This window comes from Cavia porcellus, unplaced genomic scaffold (assembly GCF_034190915.1).
Source record: "Cavia porcellus strain 051 isolate PalLab524CR breed Dunkin Hartley unplaced genomic scaffold, mCavPor4.1 scaffold_7, whole genome shotgun sequence".
Taxonomy (NCBI): Eukaryota; Metazoa; Chordata; class Mammalia; order Rodentia; family Caviidae; genus Cavia; species Cavia porcellus.
Genome location: NW_026947490.1, coordinates 11,576,694 through 11,594,818, shown reverse-complemented (window position 1 = coordinate 11,594,818; position 18,125 = coordinate 11,576,694).

The following is an 18,125-nucleotide window of genomic DNA, read 5'->3' as shown; positions in this document are numbered from 1 at the left end:
GGTTCAGCCTTGATCAGCTGGGGCTCCTGCATTACTATAGACACCAAGAATCCCACAGTATGGTATCTATAAGCTAGAGAACCAGCAGTGCCAATGGTGTAACTAAGTCCCAGTAAAGACCTAAGAACCAGGGGAGCTGATGTCATTGGTCCCATGCAATGGTGAGCAAATGATGCCAAGCATTTTCCAAAACCTACACAACTGAACACCACCAAAAATGAGCGCATGACTAAAAGCCAAATTGAAAGGAATATAGTATAATACTGTATTGTACTTAGTAATTGTGCTTCTCATTGAGATACAAATTAGTCATTCTGAAACTACATTATGTGTATACTATGGTTGAAAAACAAATGAGTACACTGTAGAAAATAAGAGGCAGGCTTCTTTCTCATTATCTGAGAACAAGAATCACAAATGAGAGAAATCTAGAATGAACCTTGCAGTACCGGAACTGGAATTGAATTTCTTTAGGAAGTTCTTGTAATATATCCAGTTGGCCTTACATATTCATGTGTCAGCGTGCATGAATTCACTCTATTGTGAATGGGAAATAGTCTTCAAAAATTGCATTTGTAATAACATGCACCAATTTTTCTTGTCATGGTTCACTAAACAGCATAAACAAGATGCATATAGTTCTTTTATTGCATTAAATATTAAAAATAATCTAGACATGATTTAAAGTACACTATGTGAATATCTACTGTAACTGTGGGCTGTATGCAAGCACTATACAAGGGACTTAACATTTTATATAGGAAACTTGAACATCCAAATAATTTGGCATCTGTCTTATTCTCCCATTGTCCCTGGGAAACCAGGCCTGATATCAACAAATTAAAGGAGGAAAGACTTATTTTGTCTTACAGTTTGTAGAGGTTTCAGTTCATAGTTAGTGTGCTCCAAGACAGGGCAGTGTGGCAGAGGACTGTAGTAGAGGAGAAGCTCCTCATATCATGCTGCTGGGGAAGAAGAGAAGGAAAGGAGGAGCTGAGGAAGGAGGTGAACCCTTCCAGGCCCAGTGACCCAGCAATTCTAAGCCCTATCTCTTAATAGCAAGTCTGCTCAAAGCCCCATAATCCAATCACCTTCCAAAAGCCTACCTAGGAGAGCATGAGAGCCTTGGGGAACATTAGATATAAACATGACAGTGTCAGAGAGGTCCTGTAACCGATTCTCTGTGGATAGTAGGGGTTACTAAATGTGCACACACAAACACTGACACAGAAATAAATATAATGTATGTATGCCTGGCTTTGTGTACATGAGCTAACTTTACCCTTTCTGTGCTGAGGACATCTGAGTCCAAAGACAAAACACTTGGAGCCCAGATGTTTTTAAGCAACATTTTCCAGTAAAGGAAACTGAGACTTCTTTGTGCAGAGGTTGATTGAGCAGAGTAAATAGAATGAGTTTGAATACTTTGCAATAACAAAAAGAAAGTAATTTAAATGTAGATTATCTCAACAAGTTTATGAGGACAATGCAGCATATAAAGATCACATCATTCTATTTATGTAAATACTAGAAATATACAGAAGTGGACAGATTACTACAGGACACAAAGTACATGGTGCTAATCTAAGGAAAACCAAGGATGTGCCTTTCTGAGAACTATTCTCCTCATTTACTAAACACAAAAACACTGCTGAGGTTTCAACAGCTTAATAGCTTCCACTATGGGGGGGGGGGCTTTTCCTTCCTTTATCTTGCATATATCTTTCTGTTTTACAATTTGTTTCATGTGCTTGAAATGCAGTAGATCTGGTGATTGCATCTTCTGGGTGGTAGCCAAGGTTAAAACTGGATTGATTTTTAGCTTTGCTTCTCTAGGGTAAATGATTCCATTGCTTAAAGATCATGCCCCTTAACCATTTAACTGTAGTTGCATTATTCCTCGGAGTTTTCCTTATCCTTTGTTTATTTGTTTAGAAATGCTGTGGAATTGAGGATTCTGGAATGAATAAGTTGACTGCCTCTCAGTTTCCGTGTGCTGCGTGGTTAGCAAACCCATGCATACTGGTTCTTAATTTAACTTCAAGGAAACAGCCTTAGGAGGGTATGTCTGCAGTTCGCCATTCCTCAGAAATACCCCACCTTGGGTTTTGAATAAAGTGTTTCTCTCTTTTTTATCCTCCTCTGTCTCTTTCCTCAGATATTTTAGAGTGGCATCTCTAGCTATACAGATCATTTTTTAAACTATTTAGCTAATAGGTTGTAGTTATTGAAATATATCTTTGTATAAATAGAATATAACACTATATGTGGAAATATAAATTCTGCTTTTTCAGAGTATGTATGAGTTCGCCTTTCAAAATATTCATGTAATTGCTTGCTCATTAAATAAATTAAATGTAAATCAATACACATTGAGAGCAAAATGAAAATAGTAACTTTTCTAGAATTTATTACCACATCAGATATATTTAAACTTTTTCGAATGTAAATTTCATAAATGCTTGTGATAAAGAAGCATGCTAGATTCCTACTTACACTATATATTATTGATTATAATTCAAATAGTATTTATTTTGTTTATTCAAAAACGTACACATTGTTTATAAAAATATAATTCAATGTATACTAGATCAGTTCCTGAAACAAATAAATAGAAATCAGGGAAACTGGAAAAATATGAATTAGTCTATATCAATGTTAATTCATTCATTTTAATGATTAAGCTATGGTTCTAAAAATATTAACACTCAGGGATTATATGTAAAATGTATATGCAACCTCTATTATACTAGCAACTAGAACTTTTGAAAATGAAAAAAATATTTAAAGTAAGGTTTTCAGTAAAATTTTTATTCCATTTAAATAGGCTGTATCCTAAATTTCCATAAAACCATATTTTTCATTTAGAAGAATTAGAAACTGGATGAAAATCTGGAAATTTAGCTTTCAGGTAATTTATTTAAAATTATATAATATTATCTTGATCTATAATTTTTCTATTATAAAATGTATAATAATACAATGATAATGAACTTTTAGTTTTGAACTAATGCTTTCAAACTACTGCCTGAAAATTGAGTGGCATCAAACAATGTTTTGTAATTTAACATAAGTAGTCTTTTTATATTTTGTAATATTGAAAATCAGACCCAGGGCCTTTGCAATGAGATACATCCCCAGTCTGTCCTTTACATTTTATTTTATTTTCTTATTATGAGAAAGGGTACAACTAGGTCACTAAATTGACCAAGCTAGTCTTGAATTTGGGATTCTCCTGCCTCAAACTCCCAGAATGCTGAGATTACAGGCATGCACTACTATGCCCAGTTATGAACAAATCTTACTTGAGCAATATATAGCACATAATTTTTTATAAAAGATATAATTTTCTCTTTGATGGAAAACATTTCTTTTCTATGACTCCAGCTGTGTATTTAATATAGCGCTCCCTGACTATCAAGAGCAGTAGAGAAAAAATCAGCATTCTTCAGATTTTAATGTAAATTTATATAAAAATACAAGAGCAGCATACAATTTTAGTTTGATTTCATAGAGTTTATGAGCAAGTAAGACTTAAATGAATTTGGGGGAAAATCAGCTAATTCCTGCAGCAGTGTTTCCCACTTTGTGGAAGAGGAACCCAGATAGCCTATGATTTTCAAATACACTATGAGGAAAATCCATGTGGATGCTTATCTATTGCTGACTATTCTATTAATTGGCAAACAAATTCATTGACTGTAGCATTTTGTGAACTAAGGAGAGAAGATTTTCTTACATAACCTGTTCTTTTGCTGTGCTACTGGAAGCAACAGTCTCTTGCTAGAAACTAAAAACTACGATGTAACTGAAACAAGAGTGTAGACAAGTGGTCACTGTGGGGAAGACAGGAAGAGGGCCCTGGGAAGAGCTTGATGGATAGGTGCAGAGGTAGGAAGGGTGAGGTCTTGGGTTTCGCTGCTGAGTAGGGTAACCATAGACAACAATATCATAGTATATATAAGTCCAAAGAGCTAGAAGACAGGATTGTGAATGTTTTGCAAAAAGAACTAACTGACTGAGGGGATAAATATGGTAGTTACTCTGATTTGATGATTACGTAGTGTAGACACACTTTATTGAAATGTATTGTATTTCACAAATTTGTATAATTATGTCCCACTTAAAATTAGAATTAAGGCATATTAAACAACTAAACAGAGGTCAAGGTGTGTATGGTTTATAGTTCATATGTGTGTTTATGGTTAAATTAATACTACTATGAATTTGTGTTTATATTTTAATTAATGTTATACTGAATTTTCCCAGCCTAGTGGCAAATGCCATTTATCTCAGCAATCAGGGAAGCTGAGGCAGAAGTGCTATGAGTCTGAGGCCATCTTGGGCTGCATAGTGAACTCAAGGTCAGCCTGAACTACACAGCAAAACCTACCCCAAAAATCAATCAATGAACTGATCAATCAATCAATCAATCAAATAAAATAAAAATAAAACTATACTGAATTTAGAACCAGTAAGACTGAACATTTATTGTTTTTGTTTTGTTTTGATTATTCGTTTGTGTTTTTTGGTGGTACTGGGGATCAAACTCAGGGTCCTATGCATACTAGGCCAGATTTCCACATGATGAGATTTTGAAATGCTGACTCTGGAAAGTTATTAAGTAAAAAGTTTCCCATATTTTGAATATTTATGTTGACTCCCAAACACAACTGCCATTTACGTTCTGGATTGACATGTGACACATGACTTGTTGGCTGTAATTTTCTGTCAATGTCCACACCCTGGTGTGGGAAACATACATTTTGGAGGACAAATACTTTATATTTTAATTTAATTTAATTTAATTTAATTAATTTAATGTTTGTCTTTTGGGGAAAGGGTCTTACCATGCAATTCAGGCTGGCCTTAAACTCACTTTGTAGCCCAGGCTGGCCTGAAACTCACAGGAAGCTCCCTGTCTTAACCTCCTGAATTCTGGGATTACAGGCATGTGCCACCATGCTCAGATAACGACTTTAAAACAAAGTGGTATGTGTATTTTACCATGCCATCTGGCATATAATATATAATCACCGAGGTGAGGGAACTTTAATGAGCACTGTGTGATATTGTGTTAAATATGTTCGTTTTAATGACTGACTGATTCTAGATCTGAGTTTGTCCATTACTACTTTTTCACACTGAGAAGGTGCTCGTCGCAGCAGTGAGCTCTGTGCTGCTAACCTAAGGGATGAGCCCACTGGGTGGTTTTGGGAGGAAGCAGCATTTCTCAAAAGTTATCTGCCTGGATGAATATTTGTGTGTAGCTCACTGTCTTAACCTGTGCCTATGTGAGACTGGCACACATCTGAGATTCCAGCACTCTGGAAGGCTGAGGCAGGAGGGTTCAAATCTAAGCAGCTTAGTCAGACCCTGTCTCGCCATTTTAAAAAATGCTGGATTGTAGCTGATTGCAAAAACTCTGAGTTGAATTCCTCATACGGAGGTGGGAATACCCTAATTTATGATCCTTGGCAAACTCAGGTTGCTCTTTTTAGATCCGACCTAGTGGACTGTATAAGATTTCTTTGAAGAATCTTAAGACCGTTAGCTCCAGTTCTAATCTGAAGTTTTCTTGCCTAGTATTGCAGCATACTTATCTTTTCTGTAGTTATTTATTTTTTATTTGTTGTCATTTTCTTTAGCTTAGCTTCTTCACTGGCTCCTGGTAAGAAGGACCCACAAAGTCCTGGGAGGCTTTTACGCACTGCTCCTGTCTGATAGAAAAGGTTTATCCGCCATAGCCTACTTACTGTGGCTTTTGAACAAATGTAATCCTTTATATTTTGCAACTGAGTTACATTCACCGAGACTTAAGACAACTGGAAAAGTAAATGAAACACAAGGTACAGCAATTTGGAATGAAAACAGCACAGGCCAGTAGCAAAGGGCAGAAAAATTAAATTTGACTGAATAACTGAGTTAATCTAGTCACAATTTGACACTGAATTTAACTTGCTTGAAAACAAAGACATTTAGGGTACTTTTATTTTTATGATTACAACAGTTACTAAGATCAAATTCAAATATACTTTCTTTGGAAATGAAATATAAAAAATACTTCTATAAAGAACATTAAATTTTGGTGAAGAATTATTGTTTTAGAGAAACAAAAATGGCAGCAAAACTTCTACAAAGTCATGTTTAAAAGGATTAACTTTCCTAGTTAGCATGCTTTAGGTATCTTATTTCTCCATGGTATTAAAATAAGAATAAGATTTTGAGAACCACGATACATAAATAAATAAAATGCAATTAGATTTTTAATAAATGATTTATAGGAATCTGAAGCACACACTGGATCCAGCTCAATGACCTTTTCCATTTCTGATTTAAAGCAAAAATTAAAAAACCTTGTTGCATATCAAACTCAAATCCTTGCCAAGAAAATACTGAAGTTAGTGTGAGTGAACCGTTCTGTTTTATGAAATTTAAAGACTGGTTATTTCACATCACTGGAATGGATTGTTTAAGGTTTGACTTGCAAAGAACATGTGAAAGTGGCAGAATTTTCTTTGTTTTGAGTAAATGCAGCTCATGAAGTTAGAACTGTGAGGCTTGATTTTCATTTCAACTCCAATTTTTGTCAGTACTGAGGCATCGGAAGAGCTGCGTAGCCTTCTCTGGCTGTCCACGACCTAGGTTCACTGAGAAGTCACGGTTGTTCACTGATTTCTGCATTAATGACAACGGAAAGCGAAAATCATTTTCATTCATACAAAGTTATAAGGGAAAAGTTTGATGGAAGTTCAATCTTATATGCAGAAAACCCTAATAAGGAAACTTCACGGGTTCTTTGTCATTACAGAATATACTAGGACAGAGCCCTTTTCCATGAGATGCGATACCTGATACCCACAAGTTAAAGGATGAAAGGTTTATTTTGGCTTAAAATCTGTAGAGGTTCCAATCTATAGCCCATTGCTCCAAGGCAGGATGGAAAAGAAACTGCTCATGCTATCACAACAGGAAGCAGAGAGCAGTCAAGAGAAGAGAGGGATATAGAACCTTCCAGCACACACCCCTAGCAACCCACACCTTAGATTAGGTTTCAACTTCAAACATTTCATTTAGCTGTGAATTCATCAGTGGACTGATTCACCAATGTGTATCATGTCCCATGACCCAATCACCTTCCAAAAGCCCATGACCATATGAGGCTTTGGGGGAACATCTACTATAACTGTAACATCCCCTTTTCAGTAAGTTGTAATTAACCTGAAAAACTAAAGCCATAGGCTTAATTCTAGAGTTCAGCTAAAGCACACATACACTTTAGTTCCAGTAGTAAAATGTTGATGTTATGTAATAATAAGACCACCCAAAAGGTGGCACTAAAAAACACAAAGTCCTGCTGAGAACTCCAGGTGAATGTGGTCTAAAGAGAAAAAGGAGATTGTAAATTACCTTTAGTCCTTTTTTATGTTTAAATTCTTAAATTGTCGTTTTAGCCAATTGTAAACATTAAGAATTAAATGGGCTGAAGAATGGCTTCTCTTTTCGATATAAACTGTAGAATTTGAAATTGATTTGTATTAGCTGTATATAAAATTTGTTTAGCTCATAAAATGAATAGTCTTTTTAAATAACTGAGTTCATAGGTTGACTTGATTTCCTTTTGAGTCATGTCTTTACCATAAATTTTAATAGAAAAGATGTCTTATCTGAGTCCAAATTCACTCTATTGCATATCTTAGGGCATAGAAAATGCTAATAGAAAATGTTACATTAAAGCTTATTTTTTTTTCTTGTTTTTGCTTTTGTGCTTCTGTGTAAATAACAAGTCATGGTACAAGTGGAAATAGAGTAAGAATATAATGCATACATTTTGGTATTTACACATTCAATTTCAAATAGATAATAAGATTTTTCTGTGAAAACTAGGGAGTAGCTGTACTTTCTAATACTGTAACTGGAAAAAATTATGTTAGGATCACTGAATATTAGAACTAAAGTAGAAGTCATAGCATAGTGTTAGTAGAAAAAAGTCTTGTCAATATAGCCCATTAACAAATATATTTTAATAAGTAATATAAAGCAATGTGTACTGCTATGGTTTGAATGTCCCCTGAAAAATTCATGTTGAAATGTTTTTGCCACTGTACCACATATCAAGTGGAATTTTGAACAAGTGGTTAGATTACGAGAGCTCATCCCTTGTGAATGGATTGGTCCTTATCACGGGAGTGGGTTAATTATCACAGTAGTGGGTTTCTCATAATTTGAACCTCCTATTACCCCTCTCTGTCTCTCAGGTGCTATCTCACCATGTGATGCCTTCTGTTATGTTACATATGAAGCCATTTTCTTTTTTTTTTTTTTTGTCTTTTTCATTTTTATCGGTACCGGGGATCGAACTCACGACTGCCTGCTTGCAAGGCAGGTGCTTATGCCGCTGAGCTAAATCCCCAGCCCCTGAAGCCATTTTCATATGTGATTCCCATTCCATTGGATTTCCCAGCTCCCAGGACTGTGAGCCAAACAAACCTCTATTGTCTAGAATTTTCCTAGTTTTGAATATTTCATTATTGCAACAGAAAACACACTAAAACAACTACCATTTGAGTTTATTTGGGGAGGTACAATAGATTATGACCTCTTTATCCACCCGGCTTATTTATCAATGTGAGAGGTCCAATAAATAAATCAACACGTGAAGAACAAAACACAAGTCAGCTCTATTACAGTTTAAACTGAAATTGGAGGAGGTGTTTTGTGACTGAGAGCGCGTGGGTTTCTGTGTACTGAGTGCCCACTCTGTGAAGCCTTGTTGTTCTTGCCACAGGAGCACTTGACTGGCCAGGCTCTGTGTGCAAAACAAACTCATCCACAGAGAAGCAAAGTGGAGCAGGTGGGGAGATATTTCACCAGAGAAAGAAAAGGTCAGAGATTAATTCCCAGTGACATAAGCTACGTGGGAATGAGGCACCGGGCTGGAGAAGCTGGAGCTCAGACAATAGGGTGTCTTCGCCATGCAGAAGGAAATGCCAGGAGGGAAGAAGCACTTCCTACCCAGTCAAGAATGGTCTTTTTACTAAAGAGATTCTTGTCTGCTATGAAACACCTGTATATGCCCTGACAACAGGGTGATGAGGGTCAAGGAAACTGTCTTGTGAAGTCATGAAGCAGCAGAACAAATGCCAAGCCTGTGTATTTCCCTCAGATCCATAGATTGAAATTCAGCGCTCAGTGAGATAATGTCAGATGGTGGGGTTTTTGAGAGCTGATTAGTTTATGAATGTTTGGTGCATCCTAGTGGAATCAGTCCCTTTGTAAAGCACAGGGAGCCCTTTCCATCATATGATGTTACAGTGTAAAAATGTCTATTGATGAGAAGACAGGTTCTCACCAGACACTGAATCTGCCTGACATTGATTTTAGTCTTCCCAGCCTATGGAGCTGGGGAAAAATATTTCTGTCGTTTATGCTTTAAACGACATAATATGCTTTTAAATAGCCCAAATCAACTAAGATAGCACAACAAGTATAGCTCCCACCTTCCAATATTCTTAACGGCCCAAGTGATTTGCCTTTCTCAGATCAGCTATTTTCCGAAGAATCCCCATGGCTCACTCTAGCTCAGCAACTGTAAGTAGCAGACCCCTCTGCAGCATTGATAAAGGAGCTCGAGTCATAATTTTGTGTGTTGGGAGAGGCAGTGTCAGGCCTCAGTTATTTTCCCTATGCATAATGATATTCCATGAAGCACTGTGATGCCATGGTTCAGAACTCATCCTTCTGCATAAGATAAACTAAGATTACTAAGACAAATTTATTTTTGTGATGGAGTCAGCAATGGCCACTGAATATTCTGCTAGCTCCCTTATATTTTAGGGTATATTTGTAGTTAGGTAAGAAAATGTGAGCTGAAATGTATTGTGTTACTTCTCATGAGAGGCAATGAAAATTCCGTTGTTTTTGTCTTCCCTTATCATAGCCACTGAGGATAATGCAGCACCAAACGGGCAGCAACCACAACCTGTTTGCTGAGGTATCTTAGGCTGGTGCCCTAGAGTCCCTGATGATGGTGTGGGACCTGTGGTGACAGTAAGAACCCTTTGCTAAACAATGAAACGCAGGAACTGTTTGTAAGTGAAGCACAGATGAGTCCACACTGACAAACAAAGGTATCCAAAACTTTGGCAGGTAAAAAGAGTCCAAGTTAGTCTGCGTGTTTCACTGGAGGCACTGTTATAATAGATAAAAGAATTTAAGGTGGGATGGTACAAATGCTCATAAAAGGGAGAATAAGTCCAGCTTTTAAGAAGACAGATATGGTCTTTTTTGACAGGAAAGTCAAAAAAGCATTTTAGGTAGGGTACTCTGAGCAATATCATGGGAAAAAATGTCAAAAATACCAAGCAGCTTGGAAAGAATAAGAGGTTAAACTGTAGTTACATAGGATAAATTTTTATAGTATGAAGACTCTAGAGGAAGTAATCAGTGTGAAAATATCTTTATGGAAGGGGTGGAAGTAGCTCTGTGAAGGCAGCAGGCAGTACACCTAGGAGACCATTTGGGCAATGTTACCCTTCCTAACCCTGGGTGAGTTATGTCACCTAATTAGCTAGTATCAGAAAAGGTTGCGTTTGTTGGCCACTTTATAGTTATACTCGTTGATTTACTGATGTATTCAATGAAACAGAGACAGAGACAAATAAAACGAGAGAATTAAAAAATGACTTCAAGGTGACAGGGTTTTGGAAAAATGGAAGTTTCTCTGCAGAAATGTTCAACAGAGAGATAGTTAGGGTCAAGGTAATTAATTTATTCATAACAATTTGTAACTGCAAGCTCATGCATATATATAAGAGATTGAAATCTATTTAGGAGTTAGGACAGGAGTAACACATTTGGGATCCATGCTAAGGGTGCTGGATATGTGGTAAGATGTAAGTATGGGAAGAGAGAATTACCTTGCTACTTGAGAATATACAGAGAAGAGCTGGCAAGACCTGGAGACTGATGCCTGTGAATGGCAAAAGAAAGAAGACAAGTTCTACGCAATGCTATCATGTGCCTTTCAAAGCCAACACACTAAACTCTTTACCATATGCTTTCTATCAAAACACATTTATGTGTTTACCAATTTCATTTCACTTTATCATAGCAGAATATTACCTTTAATAGTCTAATCTTTCACTTGTTTCTATTGCAACTTTCCACTATGTTGTTTGAATTCATGTATTCAGAATTCAATACAGAATTCAATTCAATAAATTCATGTCGAAGAATGTTATGTATTTCCTCTTAGGTTTCAATGGACTGGCATTGGCACTGTATATCCTTACTTTTTTATAAAATTATTTCTCCTGGACTAGAACATTCATCAGTGCATTAAGGATTATATATCACAAAATTCAGTTTTTGAACATATATGATTTTTCCATGTTTTTGTAACTGATTAAACTCACAGACACTTTACATAAAGTTTTTTTGTTTGCTGTGTTACAATGCACTTTTAAAATTCACCATTGGAATCTTTACAGTCCTGAATCTCTAGAGCCATCCTGAAGTGGACATTTGTAATTATTTGCCTGGCTAGTCTCCTTTTTCTCTCCCTAAGTGTACCGTGCTTTCCAAATGCTTGAAGAGGGTAGGACTTTGTCCTGTGGAGTGAGGCCAGGGATCAGGAAGGCTGCTCTGGCAGACAAGCAGCCCATGCCAGGCCTGGGGTCACAGGGCCTGTAACTAGTTCAGGATGCTCATAGCAGAGTGATGAGAGGTGAAGCTGGGAAGATAAGGAAGAGCCAAATCGTGACGGGCCGTGCTTCTTCAGCTATTTGTTTATAGTTTACTTTGTTCTAGAAGATTTTTAAGCGTCCTAAGGGACTGTGGATTCCATCTGCAGGCATTTGGACCTCATCTTAAGACAGAGGCAAGCCTTGGGAGGCCAGCACCATGATCATGATCATTTGCATCTTAGGAGGCTGAGTCGTCTTTTTAGAGGAAGATGCTTTATAAGGAGCAAACACAGGCAAAGAGGCCAGTTAGTATGTGCTTGCACAGAGAATGTGCCATGAAGGACTGAATTAAAGCGACTGGATTTGAGGAGGGAAAGAAAAAAGGGATATGTAATCAGCGCAATCAGCACATTTTACTAATAAATATTCTCTCAGTGAATGAGTTGTGACTAATTAGATGTGTGGGGGGAAGAAGGAGCAGTCAAGATGGAATTACAGGTTGAGACATGGGAAACTAAGTGAGTGACAAGAAAAGTTGATGCTGGAACACTGCATCCATTCTTCCTGAGATCTTCATGTGCTAGGGAATTGTAATTGTACACGTGAAGACTGGATGGCACTACGCTAAGCTGAGGATACTCCTTTCTGATTTCGTCCAGTGCTGTCAATAGTACCAGTCACAAATAATGTGTATATTTTGATAAATCTGGCATGTGGTTTTATCCATTTAAGAATAATAGATCTTACCTCAATCTCAGTTCATAATCTTTGATTGCCGATGAAAGAAAATGTGAGTAGCAGGAGCCAGAAGAAGATTAAGGGGAATTAATAGGAATTCTCGGATTTAACATGTAGCTTGGAGCAGATGAAAACAACCAAGCAAGACCCAGAGAAGGTGTCCTGTAACATGGAGGATCCAGTCAGGAAGCCACTATGGAAATGCAAAAGCCACAGCTACTTGCCACAACAGTCTCTTTGTCCTTCTCAAGATTTAAATTCCAGAGAGTGCTACATTTTTGCTCATCTTGAGTAACATCTCTATTGCTTAACTAGAGAGGTTGGGTGCTTAATTATAGTCTTGTCAGAAGGGAAGGGGGTAATTCCTCAAGCATCTGGAAAGCACGATACACTTAGGGAGAGAAAAAGGATGCTAGCTAGACAAATAATTACAAATGTCCATTTTAGGACGGCTCTCTTTTTGTTTTCTGTTTGTAAAGCACCCCCTCCTTAAGTGAGGCTGGGAATCAAACCCAGAGCTTTGCTCTAAAGATACTCTTAAAAGCCAAATTGAAGTTTTATGAAGCATAGGGATTAAGATTTTATTTTCTGGATAAAAGGAAGTTGGACTTTTTTTCAATTTAACTACTCTCTTGGGCAGTGTCTACTATTTATCTTCCAGAAAGTAAAATGGCCATTTAAAAAAATAGTAAGACATGAGAATTAAACTAAGGGAACACAATAGAAAATTTCAGACTTGGAAGAAAATACTCTTTAGATTATATGGGTGAAAATTTGATAGATGAGGGTTGGAGTGGAAATGAAAGTATGTGATATAAGGAAGGAACACACACAGAAAAAAATCCAACGTTGTTTGGATAAGCTTCAGAACACTCAAACCAAAGCTCTACCTCTTGGGCATCCGGAGGGAACACCCGCCACTAATTACAGGACTAAGATATGCAAGAAGCCACTTCAGGGCTGTGGAACCAGGATCAGTCATCCTGATGGTAGTTTTCAAGATGTGGCTGTGGTTGTTTATTTGGTGGTAGCAGAGAGTTTAAACTTACTTCTACTGGCCTTGGTAGATGTTGATATTTCTTGCATCTAATCTCATTCCAGTGCTACCTGTGCCAAGTGTGGCTTTGTTCTCCATGCCAGACAGTTCTGGGGTGGTAGTCACATCCCTGAGAAGGATGTTTATGCAGACATGGGAATCAGGACTGCAATTCTGTCTGAGGTTTTGCTTAGAGATAACTGTGAAGGTTTCCCGTTGCATCCCTCTTGAGAAAGTAAGTAAAGGTATTGCTTTTATGAATGATTCTGAAAACTGGAAAGATTTAGTTGATCTATATTTGAAACCACAATTTTGTTTTCTTTTATTTCTAATAATTCTTTTTTTTTTTAGTTAATAATTTCTATCGCTCTCCCCCCCCCTTTTTTTTTTCCACACAGAAGATCTCATCACTAAGAATGTCCACATTGTTTCATGAGGTAACACGAAAGGGAGAAGTGGATCCAGGAAAATATAATTAGCATTTTCTGTGCGCACTCTGGTTCTGTTATTGGAAATGCTGATAAGTTAAAGACTGGCTTAGCACATCTGCACAACTGAGGGTTACAGCTTGCTTTAGAACTTTCTGTTTTTTCTTTTCTCATGACATAGTGCTGACATAGGAATTATAGTACATCTACTTGTATTTGCTATTTTTTTCTTTTGAATGTGAATTTTTCTTTCTCTCTGATTGTGGAACAGGTGATAAGAAAGGGCAATTCTTCAAAATGCAAATCATATGGCAGAATTGCTTAAAGAGAAACTAAATACTTTTGTTTTGTCACACAGAAAAACACTCAACATATGCTTTGGCTTCAGAAATATTTTCCTGTCCTTAGTTAGGAGAACTAATACACTGGCAGGGATGATATCAAACACAGGCTTTTGAGATGGAATAGAAAACCTCTTAAATTCTTTCTGGAAATGAGCTTCTGAGTTACTTGTGGTCAAAGATGTAATTGAGGATGGGCTCCCAACTGCTTTTAGTTTGAATCCCAGTTGTCAACTACAGAATTAGCTGCCACCCAGAAGTGACAATTAAGTGGACTTTGCAGAGCTGGACCTACATACTCAAGTTGATGCAGAAGAATCTGTAAATTTCTCTTATCAGCTGTTTCTTCTGATGTAAGTGTATGTGTGTGGATACATAAGTGCATGTGTGTATGTGTATGTGGAAATATCTATGCATTTCTCTATGTATGCATCACTAATAAAAAGCTGACAGTTCCAGTGAAGATTGATAGTCTTCGTACTACCAAGCCATCCTAGAAGGAAACTCAGAGTTGAGTATTACAGTGCAGCTATCCTAACCCATCTCTCATACTGTGATAGGCTTGCAGTATTTTATTCTCTTTTGTCTAGGATCTTCTATTTGAGGAGGACAAAGATGATTTCATTTTGTAGGTGGAGACTGAACATGACACAAGATAAACCTTTATCGTATTTAAGCCCTTCTTTCAATCTGAGAGGGATGGTGTGATTAAAAAGAGAGTTTAAGACAGTGCTTTATCAATGGACATTCAAAACTAACTTCTCATCAATGTAAAAGTGAACTCTAAATAACTGTATCAGTGTGTTTAAGGGATGAAACCATAGAATCTTCTGGGTTTGTGACTTGCCAATTACTACCTATCTTGCCTGCCAGGTGATCTTGGCTGGCATTCCAAACTCTATCTGGTAAAATCTTGAACACAGTCATCTGAGAATTTGCTGCCAGCCACTGATGCCTGGACCACTCCCAAAATGACCTTTGATGTATTCCTAGTCTTTGACAAAGTCCACATACATACATTTAGCATGGTATATAAGTCCCTTCTTCTTGTCTCAGAATCTAGCAATCCTGTCTTACTGGTGAGCAACTGTTCCTTCTGTCCCCTATATTCTTAGTAAATTGAATTTTTTTGGAAAAAAGCAAAACCAAAAACAAACAATAAAACACGGGACTTCTGAGATGAAAAATGAAATAACATGTTGATATTCATGCACTTGAGAATTTTTCTTGGTCAAAGTTTTGCAATGATTTACTAAACCATCTCTACCTCTCCCAGTCTATCACGTTCAAAGTGAGAAAACATGAACTTGGTAACTTAGAGTAAGCCTTTGAACCAAATTAATTCACATAACTATTAGCAATAACATTTTGTGTCTAGGTTTGGGGGATTATTTTGGGAGTGATTTGAAATGAAATTTCAGTTACTGGACCTGAAGCCACTTTGAATAACATACTAAACTCAAAAATATTATTTGGTGAGAAAAGGCTACAAAACTGTACTGCCTTTTTGATTACATTTCTGGGTATCTTGTTCCAGGAAGTAGATGACCTTACTAACTATAAAATGGCTTATCCGGACTTACTCCATTTTGAAATAAGTTGACTTTACATTATTCTCTTATTTTCAGCAATAGGAGGAGGATAGAAAGTTTATAATAAGTATTTCAATTATAATAATAAGAAAGTTTTAACATATTTCCATACAGTTAGAATACATATTTCCTTTGTTTTTATGTCTTGATTTAGGTCAGATAATACCAATGGTACTATTTGGAGTCTAAGAAGTTTTTATCAGAACTCTGTAAATTCACATGCTTCAGTAAAGACATCATCAGCATACGGCAGTGTGTGTGGAAATGGAACGGTAAGGTCAAGTTGAAGTAACAGATCATTCCAAGGACAGGATTCCAGCCACAATCCCAGACAGAAGCAGTCTAGCTCCCCATACTTTTCAGTCAGTATTGAAGATGCTCTGTACCATCAAAAATAAGAGGGCGCCAAAAACATCAAACTAGTGGGATATTTGACCTTGTTTTTGTAAAATTAATGTATCAGTGTGTGGTTCTGTGGAAGTGGTTGGAATTCTTAGTTAATATGTAAAGTACTCTTCAGAAAATTTTTTGGTCTAATTTTATTCTCTGTGTGATTCATCTTTGAAAATAGTTGTTCACAAACACGGAGACTGCCAAAAGGGATGACATGAGTAGCACATGAGTGTGAGGCAGAGATAGGTTTCCAGGGAAGATAGGTCTTACAAAAGTCTAGTAAAGAGACACGACCAAGTTTTTCTTTGAGCTGACTGACAGAAACTGCACATTACATTAACATTCACAAAAATATATTTACATCAACTAAAATTAGAGTTGTAAGTATACCCCAGAAGTTGATATTTTTTGAAATCTTGAAATGTATTCTCAAATTCCTATATCAAAACAGTAAGCAGGAGCTATTTTCTGCTGCTCAATGTAGAAACATGCATAAAATTATTCGCAATACTTTGAGCTTGCATAATCTATCTAACTTTATGTGTTATGTTTTGAATCATGCCATGATTTTTATCTTGAAGAGGTATACCTAATTTAGAGTAACCAAATCCTCTACATCTGCCAAATCTGTGAGCCCTTTCACATCTTTAATTTCTGCTACAAATCTTCCTTTTGCTTCTGTAGTTCTGATTCATTCACAAATTCTAAAATCTTTTTAACTCAACTTGGCTACCATAACTTAGAAAAGTTAATGTCCCCAGAATCCAAAAGCACACTTTAAAGAACTAGAATTGATGTCAGTTCAAACCCCTCGGGCCTTATGAAATTCACAACTTTTATGAGAATTTTCATGAATTTATCTATTTTTCATTTAAAAATTGTTTTGCAGTACTGGGTATTATCACTAAGGAACTTTACGCGAAGCTACATTCCCAGGCCTTTCTTTTACTTTTGATTTTTAAAAAAGATTTGGTAAGTTGCATAGGCTGAATTCAAACTTGCTAGCCTCCTGCCTCAGCCTGTGTCCTAATTATATTTCTCATAGCTCAGATACAATACCAGAAACCCACTACTTAGAGGACTGGAGGTTTATTGATTCATTTTGGCTTACAGTAAGGCAGTGTTACAGAGGGACATTGCAGAGAAAAATGTGGTTGTGTCAAGGTGGCCAGAAAGCAGGGCACACCAAGGCAGGAGGGAGATAACCCTTTCCAGACCACTCACCCACAGCCCACCTCTTAGGGTTCTACTTCCCAACAGCAAGTCAGCTAATGATAAGCCCCCATAATCTAATCAGTTTCCACAAGCCGTAGGTATGAGTGCAGAACGTTTTGGAGAAACATCTAAATATAAACCATAGCACCCTTCCAGAATCCTGGGGTTCCAGGCTTGAGCCACCAGACCTGACTCACATCCATTTTAAAAGATTTCCTGCATAAATTTTGATGTAAGATGTAATAACAGTTACTTAAATGTGAGTTACTGGTAAGGCCTGCATCATCTATTGACTTTAGAAGACACTTTCTAAAATTCTTTACAACACATCACAGGTTTGCATCTTAAGTACAGGAATGTGTTGACAAAGGTTTAAGAAAATCTCTGTAATGTAATTTGCACTGCTTCATGCAAGTCATGAGATTGCATGAGATTGCATGACTTTTAACGGAACCAAAGAAGCAATAACATACTCATTATCAATCAATCTGAGTAACATAGCAATTTGAACTGTATCATTACTTTCATTTATGGCCAAAGCATGTAATTTGAAATCATCAGCTTTATTATCAAATGGTTTTTGATAGATTTTCCTATTTTTTTTTCAATTCACGAGGCTAAAGCCTGGTGAGAAAATAAATATTTTTTGTCCAGGCAAGCTAATCTGTCATGCTTTCTAAACATTGCTTAATGAA